The 17,331-nt window shown below is 48.8% G+C and overlaps 1 protein-coding gene across 3 annotated transcripts in view; it reads right to left on the reverse strand.

The window, feature by feature from the left end:
- Positions 1-17,331, reverse strand: part of ELFN1 (extracellular leucine rich repeat and fibronectin type III domain containing 1) — a 102,234-nt gene that overhangs the window by 79,252 nt on the left and 5,651 nt on the right. For 2 of the 3 annotated variants that reach the window (XM_063171767.1, XM_063171766.1), the window contains exon 2: positions 1,950-2,062. The gene's annotated coding sequence lies outside the window, so the exon portion shown is untranslated. Of the gene's footprint in view, positions 1-1,949; positions 2,063-14,791; positions 14,902-17,331 lie in introns of those variants that run through there. The other variant, XM_063171768.1, reaches the window with a different exon arrangement.

A 17,331-nucleotide genomic window follows, 5' to 3' on the forward strand; every position in this document is an offset into this window, starting at 1 on the left:
TATTGTGTCTCCTCACCTTTGGAAAATACATAAATACATACAGAACTACTTGTTAACTAATCCACACCCAGACAGGACCCAACACCGCTCAGCAGACACAACTCAACCTAAGCTGCATCTCTAAGACTGCCAGTACTTCCCATACATGAGGAAACCTTGGAGTTGGCCAGCACATCCATGAAACACATCAGTGAAACACAGACCTACCCAAGCCCCAAAATCTGCAGCTCCTTTCTGACCCCAGCACATCCTGCTCCACTCCATTTACCCACCAGCACAGACACACACCAACAGAGTGTGGGACATCAGGCGCCACCACAGGCTTCCTCTGGAGTCCATGTCACATGCTGGGGACCCCAATGCTCACAATACTGCCACCTTCTAAGAGGCCTCAGGTGAAATCCAGCCTCAGCAACAGCAATTTGTCCATGTGAAGTCCCCAGAGGTCACTGCAGGGAGCAAACGTGGTGATAAGGGAATCGCAAGCAGGAGTGATGGACACGATGAGGAGCAAGAGCTTTACCAGAAACAACGACTCCCACAGGACAGGCATCTATAAACACTGAGATGACAGATGAGCTCATTCCCACTATTTCCTCAAACCACTTGCACAGGTGGCAAAGCAAGCAACCAACCCACCCAGATAAATGAGAAACCTCAACCTGCAAGATCGCAGTGCTGACCACTTACTAAGATTTAAGCAGCCCTTGGGTCCTTGTTTGCTACAAAACATACATTTAGGAAAGCTTGCTGGAGAAGGCTGGCATGTTCTAAACTGGCCTCTGTTTTTCTCTCTAGGGAGAAAAACCCTTTTTTCTCCCTAGGGATGGATATGACAGCTATAATCCAGTTGCTATGCTGGATTTCAGGGACAGTGGCTTGTCCATGTTGAGCCCAAAGCATCAGACAACTGTCAGTAAAATTCACATTCAGAAAGCCACCAACCCTCCCTTTTCTTGTCCTGGGAACCACAACTCCCCTCCATACTCCCCTGCTCATGGGGAGCAATTTCCATCCTCTTCAAAAGAGAGTAAAACCAGCCTTTTGGCTCCTGGCTGGCCCTTCCAGGCACGAGAGCAGCTTTCTGGGAGACTCGAGCGCTCAGCACAGCCCTAAAACAAGGCTCCTGTTTGAAGTGCATGGATTGAGGCTGGATTAAGAAAACCCAGGAGGAGCACTTAGCTCTGCTCCTGCTCTAAAAAGGCTGCTGAGCAGCAACAGCAGCCAGCCAGCACAGCTTCATCCTGCTCAGCCCTCCATGTGATCCCTTCCAAGGGCCGGGGAAGCAGCGATTTCGTATGCGCGGTTTGACGTGATCCGGGAGCAGGGAATGGCAGAGTGTGTGCTCAGCTTCCCAACGCTGCATGAGAACCAGAGAGGAGCTGAACCAGGAGCAGGGAATGGCAGAGTGTGTGCTCAGCTTCCCAACGCTACATGAGAACCAGAGAGGAGCTGAACCAGGAGAAGGGAATGGCAGGGCTTGTGCTCAGCTTCCCAACACTGCAGGAGAACCAGAGAGGAGCTGAACCAGGAGCAGGGAATGGCAGAGTGTGTGCTCAGCTTCCCAACACTGCAGGAGAACCAGAGAGGAGCTGAACCAGGAGCAGGGAATGGCACGGCCCATGCTCAGCTTCCCAATGCTGCCAGAGCATCCAGAGCAGAGCTGACCTGATCTGGTTCTCACTAAGAAGGAGGATCCCTCCACAGGGACAGGGAAAGAACAGCAAACACAGGACAAAACACCACCATTAACCCCCAGTAGAGCCTGAAGAGCCTTGCACTGCTTGGGCGCAGAGCAGACACTTATCTGTGGCTTGAGACGTTTAGAGAATCCCTTCTGAAGTTTCCCTCTTGCAAACACCTTATTTCCCCCCTCTAATCAATGCTATGAGCAAGCTTGGTGCAACACAAATAGGGAACAGAGGATGAAACAATTTTCCAGCCCATACCTGAAGGTGCATCCTTCTTTTCTCACCAAGCAGCAGGGAGGACGTTGCTGTCTCTCGGTAATTTTCCAACATCCTGTGTTGCAGGTAGATTTATGCACTGATCATAGTTGAAGCTGTTAATAAAAAAGTGCAAAGAAAACGGATTTTACTGTGAAGTGCAGGGCTGCTTTTCTCCCAGCTTTGCATTATCATGACTTCCTCCTTTTTTAATCTTTTTTTCTGTGATTGACCATGTTTGGGGTTCAAAGCTTCAAAAATAAATCGCGGATCGTCTTTCATCTACTATGCATGAGAGAGTCAGAATCATTACATGGTTTAAATGGATATTTTGGGAGCAACTCTGGACCAAGCAGTTCCTGCTTTAACTGGGAGCCAGAGGGATGAAGCTAATTTGCAAATAATGTTACATGCTGGTTTTGCTTGAACGCAGGGAAAAGCTGCAGTGGCTACTTGTCATTCTTTGTGAGAAATTGAACAAAATGGAAATCAGTTCACTAGTTAAAAAAGAAATATATATATATATAAAAATCTGCAGCCGACCAATTTCTCCCGCATCAGGGGAACATCCCAGGACTGCAATTAAGCTGTGGCTCAGCACGAACCCTACAGCTGCCTGAGCACTGAGGACAAACACACCGGCCGTCCTTTTCCTGGGAGCAGGTTTTTAATTTGGTGAACTGCGAGCTTTTCCACAGCTCCACTTGAGCCGCTTCTTCCTCAGGCAGTTCACAAGTCAACTTTCCCCTTTAGCATCACTCAGGCCTTCCCCCAGAAGCAGGGAGCTCTGGATTCTGCTGCACTGCACCTTCACAGGCAATCACCTATCGATGACTTTGTGGCTAGTGTCTACAAGGGGAAGCAGAGGAGCTAATATAATGTAATTTTCCATGTTTACTGCATTATTACAGTGGTTGAATCTGCTGATTAGTTCCCTTTTTTTTTTTTTTTTTGCCATCTCGTCCTAAGCATCCCTTTTATTTTTGCCCTGCTTATCTGCATAGAGTCATTTATTCACATGGCTGCTGTAACAGCAAGCAGGGCCAAAGCTATCATTTCTCCTCCCTCTCACATTTTAATCTTGCAGACCTCAATCTCTGTGATACTGCTATTATTTTGTCCATATCTGATCTAACTGGAACCTGCCATTATTCTTTTTTTTTTTTTTTTTTTTTGCCTTAAAAAGAGAAAACTAATCTGAGCAAAAGATCATGGTGGCTGTGGCACTAATGATCCCTGGCATTTCTCCTTGCAATGAACCCAGTGCTGGAACAGAGAATGTTTGTTTCCCTTCTCTCTACAGAGCTGCAGGACTGACCCCTCATGCACAGGCAGCTCCCACGAATAAACAACATTGCCCCAATCTCCTGGGGGATCCATTTCTCTGCCAACTATCTCAGCAGCTCTTCTTATTGTCTTATTTATCCAAACAGAGGAAAAACAAGTCAAGAGGAGCCACTCTTCAACAACATGACTGTTACTGGTTTATTCAGATTTGCTCCCTATGAGCTAGGGATGGGGCTCTTGCCCCAGAGGTTATTAACTGAAAAGAGAGTGGGGAAATTTCCTGTAATATGAACAATAACAGAAAAAATGCTCTTCCTTCCTGTTCTTTGACGATCATGGCAATGCATTTTACCCCCTGGGCTCCCTAATGCTTCCCCCCTCCCAGCTCTGAGTGTCACCCCAACTGGAGACCATCCACTGAAGCACCAAGCCAAGATGCTCTGCACATGCCAACCACATCAGCCAGAAAAGATTTACTTGGGAGAGGCAAGGAGATGAATTCAGAGATCCCTCTACTCCCTTCTCCTGCATCCTGGGGCTTTTCAAACAGTGGTTGCTCGCCAAGTGTTCTCACTTCATGTCCACAATCTGCGCTCTCACTGTGGTTTGTACCTAGGCCATGCTCTTCATCTCTGTCCAGAGACCTCCATGTGCCCTCCCTTCTCCCAGGAATATTATAAATAAATCAGGGGCCACGTTCAGCTCCTGGTCTGTGATGCAAGCAGGGATGTGGAACTGTTCAAAGACAAACAGCACAGGCAGGGCACAGGGTCTTGCCTATCCCCTGTCCAAGATTTACACAGACAAGACTTCTGGAAATCAAACTGAGCCCTTCCTCACATCCTCTGCTGATCTGGAAAATCCCTTGCTCACAGAACCCACATCTGCCCAAGCTGTAGCACTGCAGGACCCTGAGCATTTCTTGGTCTGCATGCACCCCAGCGAGTATTGTATTCACTGTTAATGAAAGATTAAATGTGCCAAAGAGCAATATTAATTTTAAAGCTACTAATAATCATCAGCTGTCCCTCACTTCACCTCACAAGCTTGAGAGCTGTAATGAAAGAGCAAATTCCAGCTCCACCAGAGCATCTGTAAGCTCTGGTCTACAGCCCAGCTCTGCAGTTCAAGGTCCCACAGGCATTTTCTGCAAGTAGTGAGGACCCTCAAAGATCTTCTAATGTGAACAACCATAAATAATCTGAAATGGCAAAAAAATAACTCTGTTACCCTTGTATTTGAAAAGCAGGATTAAAACAAGCCTCCCAGCTCTGCAACACCAATTTGACTTCTCTGTGCCAGTCTGCACCCCTGTGATCACCCCAGGAGCCCAGGTTTGCTCAGCAGCATCACAGCAGTCATTAGATGGTGATAATTTAGTTCCAAGAAAGTTTGCATATCCAAATGTATCCCTTACCCTCCTCCTCCCTGGGAAAATGCAGCTCCTTGCAGGAGCAAGAGCCAAAGAAAAGTCACAACAGACTTTTGTCCCAAACCAGCTCTCATAGGACAGGACTGTCCATAAGATCACACAACACCCACCCCACCTCACCTCCCAGAAGTGGCATTTTCTCCCACCAGAGGTGCCCCATCAGCACCAAAGCAGGGCCATTTCTGCCCTGGATCCTCCAGGCACTCACAGGACGAGCAGAGCAGGAAGGAGCAGCCCAGGCAGGGGCTCTGTGTGTCAGAGGGGCACATGTGCAGGGACAAAGCATCCTTTGCACACCAGCAGCCTCCCTGCTGCCTCGCACATCAGCACTGCTGGTGAATCACATCTCCTTTGTATTTCACTTGGAGGAACAGGGAGAAAGACGTATTTCACAGAGGAGAGTCACAAAGAGGCCCACCTAGGAAAATGGGTTATTTTTGGCACTAAAATCCCTTTCCTGTGAAGAAGAGAGGGAGGCCCAAGAGACTGAAGGAGCTGCTGAAGCCCAGAGAGGAATCTGGTAGCAGAGCCTGGGGCATAATTCAGATATCAGGGACCAGCAACCAGGACTAAGATCCACATTTAAAGACTGCAGACCTGCGCTTCACCACCTGCCTGCCCACCAACCCTGCTGTGAGCCATGCCAGAGCGAGAAGGTAACCAGGAGCACTCTGCTTGCTTCCACAGACCTTTCCCAATCATGCAAAGACCTGGCTCTTCATTTGAGTGCTAATTCTCACTCTCTTTCAGCCCAGTTTTTTGCAGCTTTTCCACAAATCCAGAATACATTTGAGCGCTCAGCACAATGCTCAGTGAGAAAATCGTATGCTACATTTCCGCTTGGCATGAGTTCGAAATGGTTAAGCTGTTAAGCCCTGAAAGGGAAGTTTTAAGAATACCGTGAATAAAAGAAGCCAAAAACAAAAATAAACCAACAGCAGCAAAATTAGAGCATGGCATAAAGGAACCATTTGGATGGATCCTTTTTTCCCCAGAGAGATGGTGCACGCAGGCTGCTCCAATGTCAGGATCTCTGCAGTTGTGTAGCACTTGGACTTTCATTACAATGGCAGAGAAACAAATGTGCATCACTAGCACACAGGAGAGGGAGGAAGTTTTCCTAAGCCGTCATCAAATCCTTTACAAACTTCTCTAAATGGCCACATGATCATTGAGGGTCCCTTTACCCCACTCTGTCCCAGCAAGGGAGATGCCATCAGAGCAGGAAGGGGCTGCTTGAGGCACACATGAGGACAGGCAATGGTCCAGGGTGGGAAACTCCACCTAGAAATGCTTGAATATCCCCATTTTCCAGATCAACTCTTCCAAGGAGAAGCAAATCCTGCCCCAATGTGTGTGTCACACAACACAACCCCAGTGATGCTGCTCTAAGGACAGCAGGTTCTGCCCAGAGTGTTCTGGGGACAGGGGGGACTCCTCACCTTCTCCCAACCCACCCACAGTGCAGTGACAGCTGGGTGGCCCCTGTGTGTCCCCTGTGTCACTCAGAGGTCCCTCCTGAGCTGTGCCTGGCTTTGCTGCTGTGCACAGACTCAGTGACTTGTGCAGCCACTTACTGGGCTGAAGGACACAGCTCAACCATTTTACACTGATTTTTGTCACAAAATGTGATACAATGCCGGATCAAAAGACCTCCCAGAATCCGTACGTGTGACAGTGTCCCACTCCAGCTGTGATACAAAGCATTAAGGTAATGACAGCTGCATTCATGCCTGCTACTTTTAGGTCCACCCAGCCCAGAGCAGCTGAGAGGAACAAGGGCTCTCTTCCTCCCACTCCAGCCTCCCCTGAGCCACTGTGAAGTGTTTGCTAATCAAAGAGCTCCTGCAAGAGAGCCCTCCTACCCGGGAGGGCCTGCATCAGAGACATCAGGTCAGGTCATCCACAAAGGTAATGGTGGGGCAAACATCATTCCTGAGCACATCCGTGTCTGTGCACATCTGTGCAGGGGTCAGGCACGCTCTGGGTAAGGGCATCTCCTGTCCAGCTCTGTGCCCTGACCCAGCTGCAGCTGGGAGTGACAAAGCAGAGGAACAAACAGCCAAACCCAGCCCTTTCCTCACGCCCCACAACTTCTCCAGCTCAGGTCCTCGCTCCTCCTCCTTTGTGAAGTGCCAGAGGATCTCACACTGGGTCTGCAGCCACAGGGTGAGGCCCATGAGCTGCACCCCAAATACCTCTGCTCCCCCTGAAGGCAGGAACTGAGCGGGCAGCCCACCCCCCATATCCACCCTGGGAGGAGTTCTGAGACTTGTCCAGACAAAGCCAACACTGGCAAAAGTCCTGCTTCAAAAGAGAAACTGAGCTGCACAGTCCCAGAGTCCTCCCCTCCCGGTTCACCTTCCTCCACAACTGTGAAACTGCACCCAGGGTGGCAGGGCAAGGTCACAGCACCCAGCTCTGCCAAAGGCTCCTGCGACTCTGCTAAAGCCACCACAGGCTGGAGCAGCCCTCGGGCTGCACTCAAACACATCAAGCATTCAATTCTCATCTAGGGAGCTGGGGAACACCAGGAGAGCCTGGAAGACAAGCAGTTGTGTTATCAGGCATTCATCATCAGGAACGAGAGCACACAACTCAACACGAGTGTCCTCCACTGCCTTCAAGGGCACACACGCATTGAAATTCCCAGCAGACTCAGGGATCTTGTTTGCCCTTCCATCACAGCCACGGCCAGAAGTTCTGAAGGCTTTCCAGGCAAACCCAGGAGCTCCACCAGCACTGCCAGCCTTGGTTTGCACCTGTGCAGTGCTCTGTGGATGCTCCTGGGAGAGTGATGGAGGGATTTTTGCTATTTATTAATTAGAAGAGCAGTTTACATACTTAAAATCTAAAGGTAGAGGAGATTTTGCTTTTATTTGTTTTCCTTCTTTTATTTCTAAAGTGTTCTAATCATCAGAACTCCTTGCCACAATGAACAACTAGGCAGTTGTCATGTTACCTCAGATGTATCATGGCAAACAGCTAATCCTGTTGGTCATAAATCATGTCCCTTTCAATCTCCATTATATAGCCAGAGCAAATTTGTTATGATGCATGTGTCATTACACACCAATGCCTTTCCATTATCATATAACTGGATACCCCCAAGGTTTGTAATTTGCAGTATAATAGTAATTTTTAAAGAACCATTGATAATCAATAGCTCTCAGCATCACTGTCAGGATCATTTGCAAAACAAATAACAACACTCATCTCTACCAACTTTACAGGAGGGATATTTAATCCCCATGAACTGCATTATATGATGGATAAGCGAGGAATCCTAGACTATGTATCATGTATTTTCCTTGGATTAAATATCACTTCAATCAATGTTGCTCCCAGCTGTACAATGCTGTCTGTGTTTTCACTGGGCAATGCTGAAGTATTGTTTTACAAATTGACATCAGCTACAGTGCTGGGCAACAAAACCCCAGGGCGGGTGTGAGGAGGGGGCACGGCCAGGGGCAAGGCTGACGCGATGCTCAGGGCAGCAGCAAGGCAAGGCTGGGGGCACAGGGGGCTGCAGGACCCCCAAACAGGGCAGTGCTGCACCCTGACCACCACCCTGCTGTGGTGGGGTGAGCACAGATGGCTCTGAGCAGGGCAGAGGTGATGCTCCCTCCCTGGAGGCTGCACACACACACACAGCCCTCGCCAGGAGCCCTGGTGGGCAATGGCTGAGCCCAGCAACCAGGCATTCTGCCCAAATTCAGCCCCACGTGCCCCTTGGAGGCCAGGGCACCCACAGCTGCTGCCCCTGGTGCAGGGGGAGAGGGGACACACCCTTTTCTCTCCCTTCCCAGCAGAAGCCAGGAGATGGAAAAGGCTTACAGGACTATCCACATCCATCATCCATCCCTCCCTCCCAGCGTGGGTTTGCCTGCACAGACCTGCCCTGGACACCCAGCACAGCCTCTGTGCCAAAATGGAATGAGCAGCAGGAGGAGGTGCAGCTCTCAGCCCCGGGTCCACACAGAGCTGGGGTTTAACCACAGCAACTCCACAGAAGTGCTGTGTAGGGTCAGCTGAGAGGGTCAGCCACTGCCTCACCATCCAACAGGGCAACAAACAGACTGCACTCACTGCTTTACCTTTTCCTTCAGCACGCAGAGGCTGGAATCTGGAAGGCAACTGCATCCCAACCACCCTGCCCTGGCTGTGGTCAGTCTGTCCATCTGCATCCCAGGTGCTGACAACCTTTAATGCAGCTTTTCCATTTAAAAACTGGGGCACAAGCAGCTGATGCAGCCAGACCCCGTGCAAGCAGTGCATGGAGAGCACTCACAGGGACATCCCTGGCCTTGGGCTCCCTAATGAACATCTCCCAAGTCAGATTAAACACCTCACCTGTGCCTCAGCAGCCTCACAAGCAGCCAGCCCCAGTGACCTGTTGCATGGCCAGCAGCACCTGCACCTTCCCTTGCAGATGGCTTTCTGAGGCATTAAATCCACATTTAAATTTCCTACTCAGTTCTGCCTCTCCAGAGCTCTCCAGCAGAGCCCTATCTCGCTCCTTGCAGCTGGAGACACCTTTAGCAAAATCTCCAGCTCCTACTGATGTGGAAAAATTCATGCATTTCTCTCTCCTGGTGTAAGCACGGGTCTGGCATTCACAGCACTTCCCAGAGATAAGCCCCAAATCACTCATCACTAGAAACCCCACACTTGGGTGAGGGCAGACACAGCTGGGATGAAAAAAGCCCCACCCCTGGGCCCTAACTAAACACTTCAGCTGCTGGAGATTACACAATCCTATTTAGTTATACCAGAGAGCATTTTTCACAGAGGAAACATCATCAATCTGGCTCTAGGAAGCCAGTCAAATAAAAAATTTTGGAAGGAAGAAGAAATCCAGCTTGGTTTGGTTCGTTTTTAGAGACAAATGTGGTTTAGAAATGGGATTAGCTGGGGTGTCCTGGCACCTCAGCTGGGCTGTGCACTCCTGCAAGCTCCTGGCTGCCCCAAGGAAAATGCCATTAAAGAAAACACAGCTATTTTTAAAGCCAGAAGGACAAATTCTCCTCCCAGTTACACCAGTGACCTTGTGACTCTCCACAAGGTTGGGCAGGCAGAGCTCTGATTTGGGGCTATTTTGAGCATCCTCCAGGCACCCAGCAGGCAGAAAGCACCAAGGAGCAGGATAAGGCCCTTGACTCCAGATAGACCCAACCTGTTAGGACAGCAATAACTTTCACCAAGAATAAAATAACAATTTTCTTTTTAAGTAAAAAAACTCTAAACAACATCACCACTTCCCCCACATGCACATGGGCCTGAGCAGGGCTGGTGCCACCCCCACTCATTCACCACTCATGCACACGTGGTACAAACTCATTCAGGGCTCTTCTGCAGATGAAATGTTTAAATGGTTTATACTTTGCTATCCTTTTTAAATAAGATGGAATCGCCATAAACACACTTGAGCTGACTTGCTCTCTCTCTCCACCTTTTTTTCTTTTAATATTCTCCCTGCAGTTTCATCAGGCTGCATCCAGAGTGATTCAGGAGCTTCCTGGGCACAATCCATGCTGGCAAATGGATGGAGCCCCCTTGGATGTTGCAGATATTGCAGTGGGATGGGGAAGCAGCCTGTGCTCTCTAGAGCAAGCACACGGCCATGGTGTGACTGAGGGGGTGTCACACATGAAGAGAAGCAGAGCCTGGGCTTTCCAGTCTGTGTGTGACCAGCTGGGATGAGCACAACCTGCCTTGCCATCCGACCCAGCCTGTTTGTGGTGCCCTTCCCAAGGGAGCAGCCGCATTTTGGCTGTGGTGACACCAGCAGGAGCAAAACCCAGGGCAAGCTGTCAGACAAGACATGGCCAACGTGCAGTGTTGCTGCTGATGTGCTGACATTCCACCCAAAACCTTCAAGTAATCAGGCTTGGAGGAATTTCCCAGCTTGTGTGGTGCAAGGGAGATGTGACCATAACACAGAGGCTTTCTCCCTGCTGCCATGCATCCCAGGAGGCTGCACCAGGAACCCTGATGGACAATGGCTGAGCAAGCAACCAGCCATTCTGCCCAAATTCACCCCCATGTCCTCACATGGAGGAGTCAGTGAATTCAGTTCTCACATGGATTCACCCCCACATGCTCCTTGGAGGGCAGGACACCCTCCAAGGTGTCCCTGGAGCAAGGGGAGAGAGGGTGTTATGAACTTACTTCAGGGGTTCCATACTGTTGTCTCCTTATCACAAAAGTTTCATATCTCCTTGCTGTTTCTCATGGACAGCTCCTCAGAGCAATGACTCTTTACTCTTCCCAAAGCACCCAACTGACCCCAGTTCCCTCCTCAAGGTGCCACCCCACCCCTTTATAGCACTTTTCTTCTCATTGCTTACAGCTGTGGCCTGTTAAAGTCAGGCCTGTTCCTGATCTTTGCTAATTTGCCCAGCTGCAACTCCTTAGGGGTGAGATTACTTTCTACACCATCTTTATTTCCTTGTATTCCATCCCCCTGCAAGGGGGCACACCCATGGGCAGGGAGGGAAGGTGTCTCCCTTCCCTGCAGAAGGAGATGGAGAAGGCTTACAGCTGTGTCCACATCCATATGCATTAGAGAACAGGCCCTGATCCAGCACACGCTTACGTCAATCCGCCGTCACCGAGATTTAGGAGAACATTTAAAATTAAACAAAAATTTCCTTGCGCTGCAAAACTAAGGACAAAGAAAGCGAGGAAGTCTTGTGGGTAGTGCAGAAGCAGGTGTTGGAGGACCTGGACCCAGCAAAGCACCCCAGATAACCCTGGGCATGTCCCTTCCCTTCCAGGTTCACCCACTGAATGCAGCAGCCAGCTCTCTGGATATCATTCTGGTGAGATAAGGGCTCTCAGATGGTCACAGGCAACCTGACCAGCTCAGGAGGTCATTTCCCATCTGGTGCCCATGCCTGGCTCTCTACAAGCTGTGTGCAGGACAGGTTACCTGTAACTCAGCAGCTCCCAGGACCCCACAGGCCCTGGCTCCGAGGAGCTGCTTGCAATCTAAACCACAGAATAAGTCAGCATCTGCAACAACACTTCAGATTTCACCTGCTGAAAATAAAGACAACAGCTTTTCAAAATAAATGGGGAGAAAAAGCAAGATCAATAAGTGACACACACCTAATTCCCAAGCCAGCCTCATTAAAATGAAGTGTGTTATTCTGTTTACCCCCACAAATTAGAGTTCCAGTGCAAAAGAGAGTGTGCTGTCCTAAGGGCTCTACAAGCTCATGCTGTTTTATGGCTGTTTTGTTAAGACTGGGACTGGAATGGACAAAAAAAAATCATAACATGAATCATCCATTCTTTATTGACAGAGAGGGGGAAAAGTCATGCAGAAAGTTTGGGGCTTTTGCTTAAAGCCAGTGTGGAATTAGAGAACCTGCAAGCTAGTCCACAACTGGAAAGAATTTTAATGTAGAAGAGGACTTTTCTGCAAAACAGTTGGAGAATCATAGAATTATTTACATTGGAAAATATCTCCAAGATCATCAAGTCCATCAGTGAATCTCAAGATTAACCCACAGTAAACAATAAGACAAACTTCTCTGAACTTGCATGGGGCCATGATGTTCACTTTGCTTGTAAGCATTATGGCTGGACTTTGTCTTTTAGGCTATTTTCCAACCTAAATGAATATATGGTTTCTAATGAAGCTTTAAGAATCTCATCCCACAGACTTACTTCTCCTTTTTCCTTTACACATGAAGCAGTTACACAAACTCCACAGGCCCATTTCTGCTCCTTTGTGAACTGGGACAGAGGGGGAAATGTGTTGATTTATTGAAGTTTTCCCCTTGCTCCTCTGTGGTGGATGTTCTCCAGAAGCAGTTGCACTATTCCTGAGCCCAGGCTTCAGCATTTCCATGGGCAACATAAAAAAGGAGCCAGGACAGGTGAGCAGCACCAGAGGGGCTCAGCAAGGTGTGAATCCCCATCCATCCTGTGTGCAGCCCTCATTTCCAGCACAGCTGGGCAGAGGCAGAGCTGCTCTCCATTGCCCTCTCAGTGCCCTGCTCTGCTGCACAGCTGGTCCCTGCAGCCCCTGGGGACAGAGGCTCAGACCCAGGCAGCACAGAAGTTCAGTGGTGCCAGAAAACACAAGAGACTGGCTTGAACACCGAGATTTTAAACACAAAGAGATTTCCAGCAGCTCTCCACCCTCCTTGGGCTGCACACCAGACTTTGCAATTCATTGTTCAGCACCACCTTTCCCTAGGAGAACACTGGAAGTGACACCCCTGCTTTTACTCCAGGCCAGGCACAAATTTTTCAGCACAATGATGAAAAGAAACTACTTCAACTTCTCAAGTGTCCCAGGCCTTTTTCTGGTAACCAGACTGAACAATTGTTTATCCTGGAGAGGAAAGGGTTAATTAATAAAGTCCCTGGGCTACACAACTACCACCTCCTGCTTGGTGAGCCACCAGCATCAAAGGAACCAGCAGTGAGCTGAAGTTAAGACATTTATCCTTTGACAATTCTCCATTGCAACAACTTTATTTTGATGATACGGGATGATTAATGCTTACAGCCACTGTCATTTCCTTTGATAGATTTTTGGGGCTGTGGAGTGACATTTGCTCAATGCTCCATTCCTGAAAAGCTGCACTCATTGTAGCATGGAGGAGAGGGATGCTCCATGCATCAGCCATCAGTTACCTGCCTCTGCCAGCTGCAGGTGGCCAGGAGAGATACTGCGAGGAACTGGGGGGTGCTTACAGAAAGCTGTGACTGGTAAAGGCTGTGGAGCAAGAGGAGAGTGTGTTAAACAGCCAGTGCTGTAAGAAATTGTGAGTTTATCTTTCTCAATAGAAAGAAAGGAGACAGTTGGTTGCAAACACCACAGCCAAGAGCTGCAGCAGACTTTGCTGTTTTGCCACAAACTGGAAGAGCAGATCCTGAGAGAGACTGTCCGGGGCTGAGTGGCAGCCACAGCAAGCTCTCACAACTGCTCCTGAAGGCAAAACACATCCAAAAACTCAGACTGATCAATCAGTAAAACAAGACAGACAAATGCCTCAACTCTAGCCTTCACTAACGGCAAAAAAATCCAACCTAACTTGGAAACCTTAATCTTAACCTGTTCACCTCTGAGCTCCCCCCACCTGTAACATGAGAACAGGAATCATTTCCCTCACCCGGCTGCTGCAAGGTTCTCCTAATCAATCAGCTCATTAATTCATGCAAAGCATGAGACAGGCAGCAGATGGATGGCTTTACACAATAGTGTTTTCTACAGTGAAATATTTCTACTTAATTCCCCACCAGCAGCTGCCTGCCCACTCTCATCACACCGGCACAGAGTGGTCCGGGCTCGCACAAGGACACCCGTGAGGTCCAGAGCAGCAGAATCTCCTCTGGATCCAAACAGCACCCGGTGCCACATGGAATTCCCTGGCTGGAGACACCCTTTCCACAAGGGCTTCTTCACAGACTTGATTTTGCTCATATTTAAAAGCTGTCTCAGGAGCGTAATGATTTTAAATTCACTGCGCGCCGCAGTCAATCAATGGAGCGGCGGCTGCCGGTGCCTGGCGAGCAGGCGGTGATGAATGGGCCTTTGGAGGCTGCTCCCTCGCCTCCGAGCCACAGCACAGCGTGGGCAGAGGGTGGGGAACAGGAGCAAAGCCAGGAACAAAAATTAAAAGGAAGAAATGGGGTGGCAGGTAGGAAAACCCCAAGTGTGAAGTTGGACAAGTGTTGGTCTGGAAGGCGTCGCTTGGAGCGAGCAGTCCTGGCTTGCCTTGGTCTCCCTGATCAGTGACCATCCTACAACTCGAATAAACCAGGTAACACATTTGTTTCATAATGCTGACCCCAAGCCTGGCTTGTGGTGAGGCCCAGAGCCCTGGCACCAGCCCCCAGCTGCCCATGTGCCACTGACCCAGCGCCGCTTTCCAGGAGCTGCCCAAGAACAAACGCCCGAGAGCAGCTCTCAGGAGCACACCCTCCCTGCAGACAGAGCACTGAGAGGCACAGCAGCAAAGTGCTGTCCCTCAACCTTTCCCACGCAGAAGCAGGCAGACAAGCCCCGTGGAGCGACAGACAAGCCCCACAGAGTGGCACACAGCTCCCTGTCCCCCATCCCTACACAGTGCCAGGGAGGAGCAGCCCTGTGCGTCGCACTCACCCCAGAGGGACAGGGAGCACCCATCCCTGCAAGTACCATGAGTGTCCAGAGAGGGGAAAAAAAAAATCAAATAATCCCATTTGGGGGAGCCCAAAGGGCCTAATCCTGCCCCAGTGTGCTGCAGATCGCCCTGCTCTACGGAGAACAGATGCTGCTCAGCATTCAAAAGGAGCTGCTTCAGATCTGGGCTCTTTTTCTCCCTCTTCCTCCTATTACGGGGTCAGGTCAGTGCTGTGCAGCCTGTCAGCGTAAAAAAAAAAAAAAATAATTAAAAAATCATAATTCAGAAATCTGGTATTCCCAAAGAAGCTGCAGTTTGTGCGTGAGCATCACAGCTGCGTGTTACGAGTCTCACAAACCAGAGAGGGGAAAGAGTCGAAAATCAAACTCACCACACCAGCAAAATAAAAATATGACGCAGTAAATTAATGATGTTGCTCCAATTTGAGAAAACACTAATTAAGAATGTGTAATTGAATTAATGCATTATTTAGAAACCCCAGCAAATCCTGAGTGGGAATATAAATACATTATAGGGTTCCTTTGACATTAAGTCTCTCTCATACCTCACTACCCACAATTTATTTTAATGTCACCCGAATCTCCAGATTTATTTATGTCCTTGCCATTGACCACTGCTTTACATTTATCCCACATATCAATATCCTCTCTCCTCAATTCCACACACTCAAGTGCTCCATATGGGGTGGTGATCACCATTTGATAAGTCATAAGTAAGTGCAATTAATTAGCTCAGCTCATCAACCACTTCCCCTCCCAATGCCCTGCAGCCACAGATCTGGGTCTAATTTGTTTAGAGCCTGGAAAAACATCAAATACCTCATTAGAAAATAAATCCATCTCCTAGAGATACATTTTTTCTACAGCTTCAAGTGTCAGTTTGCTCCATGTTACACTGGGAAAGGCCCTGCACATGCAGAATCTAAACCCAGCCCAGAACAGGTCAAGAAACCAATATCATCACATTGTGAAAATAGAAGAAAACAGTATCTCAGGGAAAAGGGGGGGAAAGTCAGCCCTCAAATGTCTCGCAGCACCTGTGAAATGCCCTGAGATCATGCATTTGCAGCTGGGATGGTTTAGGAGAGCTTTGGGTATTTAGCAAGAGGCTTTACAAACATTATTATCCCCTCATTTTGAGCCCTTCAGAGCAAGGGCTAGAGTTCTTATTACCATTTCTAGGAAGAGATACAAACACACCAAAAAGAAAGAAAGAAATCCAGTTAAATTGTTCAAAACTGCTAAAGACTCTTTTAAGGAAAGGAGCAAGAAAAAATAATGCAGACAAATCCAAGTTCACAGATGTACATATGGCTCTGCGAAACGGAAAAAAAAAAGCAGCACTAAAGTGCCTTGTGTTAGGTATGAGCATACACTGTAGCAAAATATGCATGCTGTTTATAAAACATATTGGAAGACTTTTCCCTATAAGATGCCACGGAGACTATAAAATTTTATGATCTCTGCCTGTCCATTTTACAAAGATATACACAAACAAGTAGCCAAATCTGCCTGCAGTTTAACTCCATTAAATCCAATGAATGAGTTTGGCCCATGAAAACTCTGCACTTACTGTAATAAAGTTAAAAGCTGATAGCAGCTGATACAGTAAAACACATACATTTCCATACACTTATTCCTGCAGATTTAAAAATACGAATGAGTTCAGAGATTGCCCTTGTCCAGCTCATAAAGAAATGCTGGAATAGGAAAGAAAAAAACCAGATCTTGGAGATTTTCCCACTGACTCCCTCTAAGCACAGAGGAGAGAGGGGTAGGGGAAGCCAGCAGAGTTGTGGTCATTTGGCTTTTCTGGGAGCCCTGAGCACATCAAATTCTGTGTGTTAGAACAAACCCCCGATGGTTTGGTCCCCAAGAGGGGCAGGACTCACCCGGCAGGAGCAGAGGCCACAGCCCTGGGACCATTTCTCCCTCATCAGTGCCCAGACAGGACAAGGAGCTCTCAGGGCACAGATGTGGGATGCTCTGCTCCCTGAGGGAGCTGTCCACACTTCCATCAGCTGAGGACTTTCCTCATGAGCACTGGTTCTACAGCCACTGGGCCATCTTTAACTGTGCCTTGAACCTCACATTGCACAGGGGACCAGACCAGGTAGTGCCCAGGCCAAGCCCAAACAACAGATTTGAGCCTGCCCTGACTGATAGGCATTCTGGGTTTGGTTATTGAGGTGGTTTTTTAAACATGCAGCTTTCTCGCAGGCTCCTGCCATAACCACACCAAGCCCCATCTCCACCTCCCCAGCTTCCTTACCCAGGCTCCTAAACCCCCTGCACCTCAGTGCCACCTCCCCCAGAGCCTCCTGCCCCAGCTCCTCGTGGTGCAAGGAGGCTCCAGGCCCCCCTCACCTGGAGCCGACTCCCCCAACTCCTCTCTTTGATATTTATTATTATTTGCTGCTATTACAGAGATGTCTCAGAGACTGAGATAACGCTCGTGCTGGGTACGCACACTCCCCACTCCAGCAGCCAAATAACACCACACAAATCATTTCATGCTC

This window comes from Melospiza melodia, chromosome 18, assembly GCF_035770615.1.
Source record: "Melospiza melodia melodia isolate bMelMel2 chromosome 18, bMelMel2.pri, whole genome shotgun sequence".
Lineage (NCBI taxonomy): Eukaryota > Metazoa > Chordata > Aves > Passeriformes > Passerellidae > Melospiza > Melospiza melodia.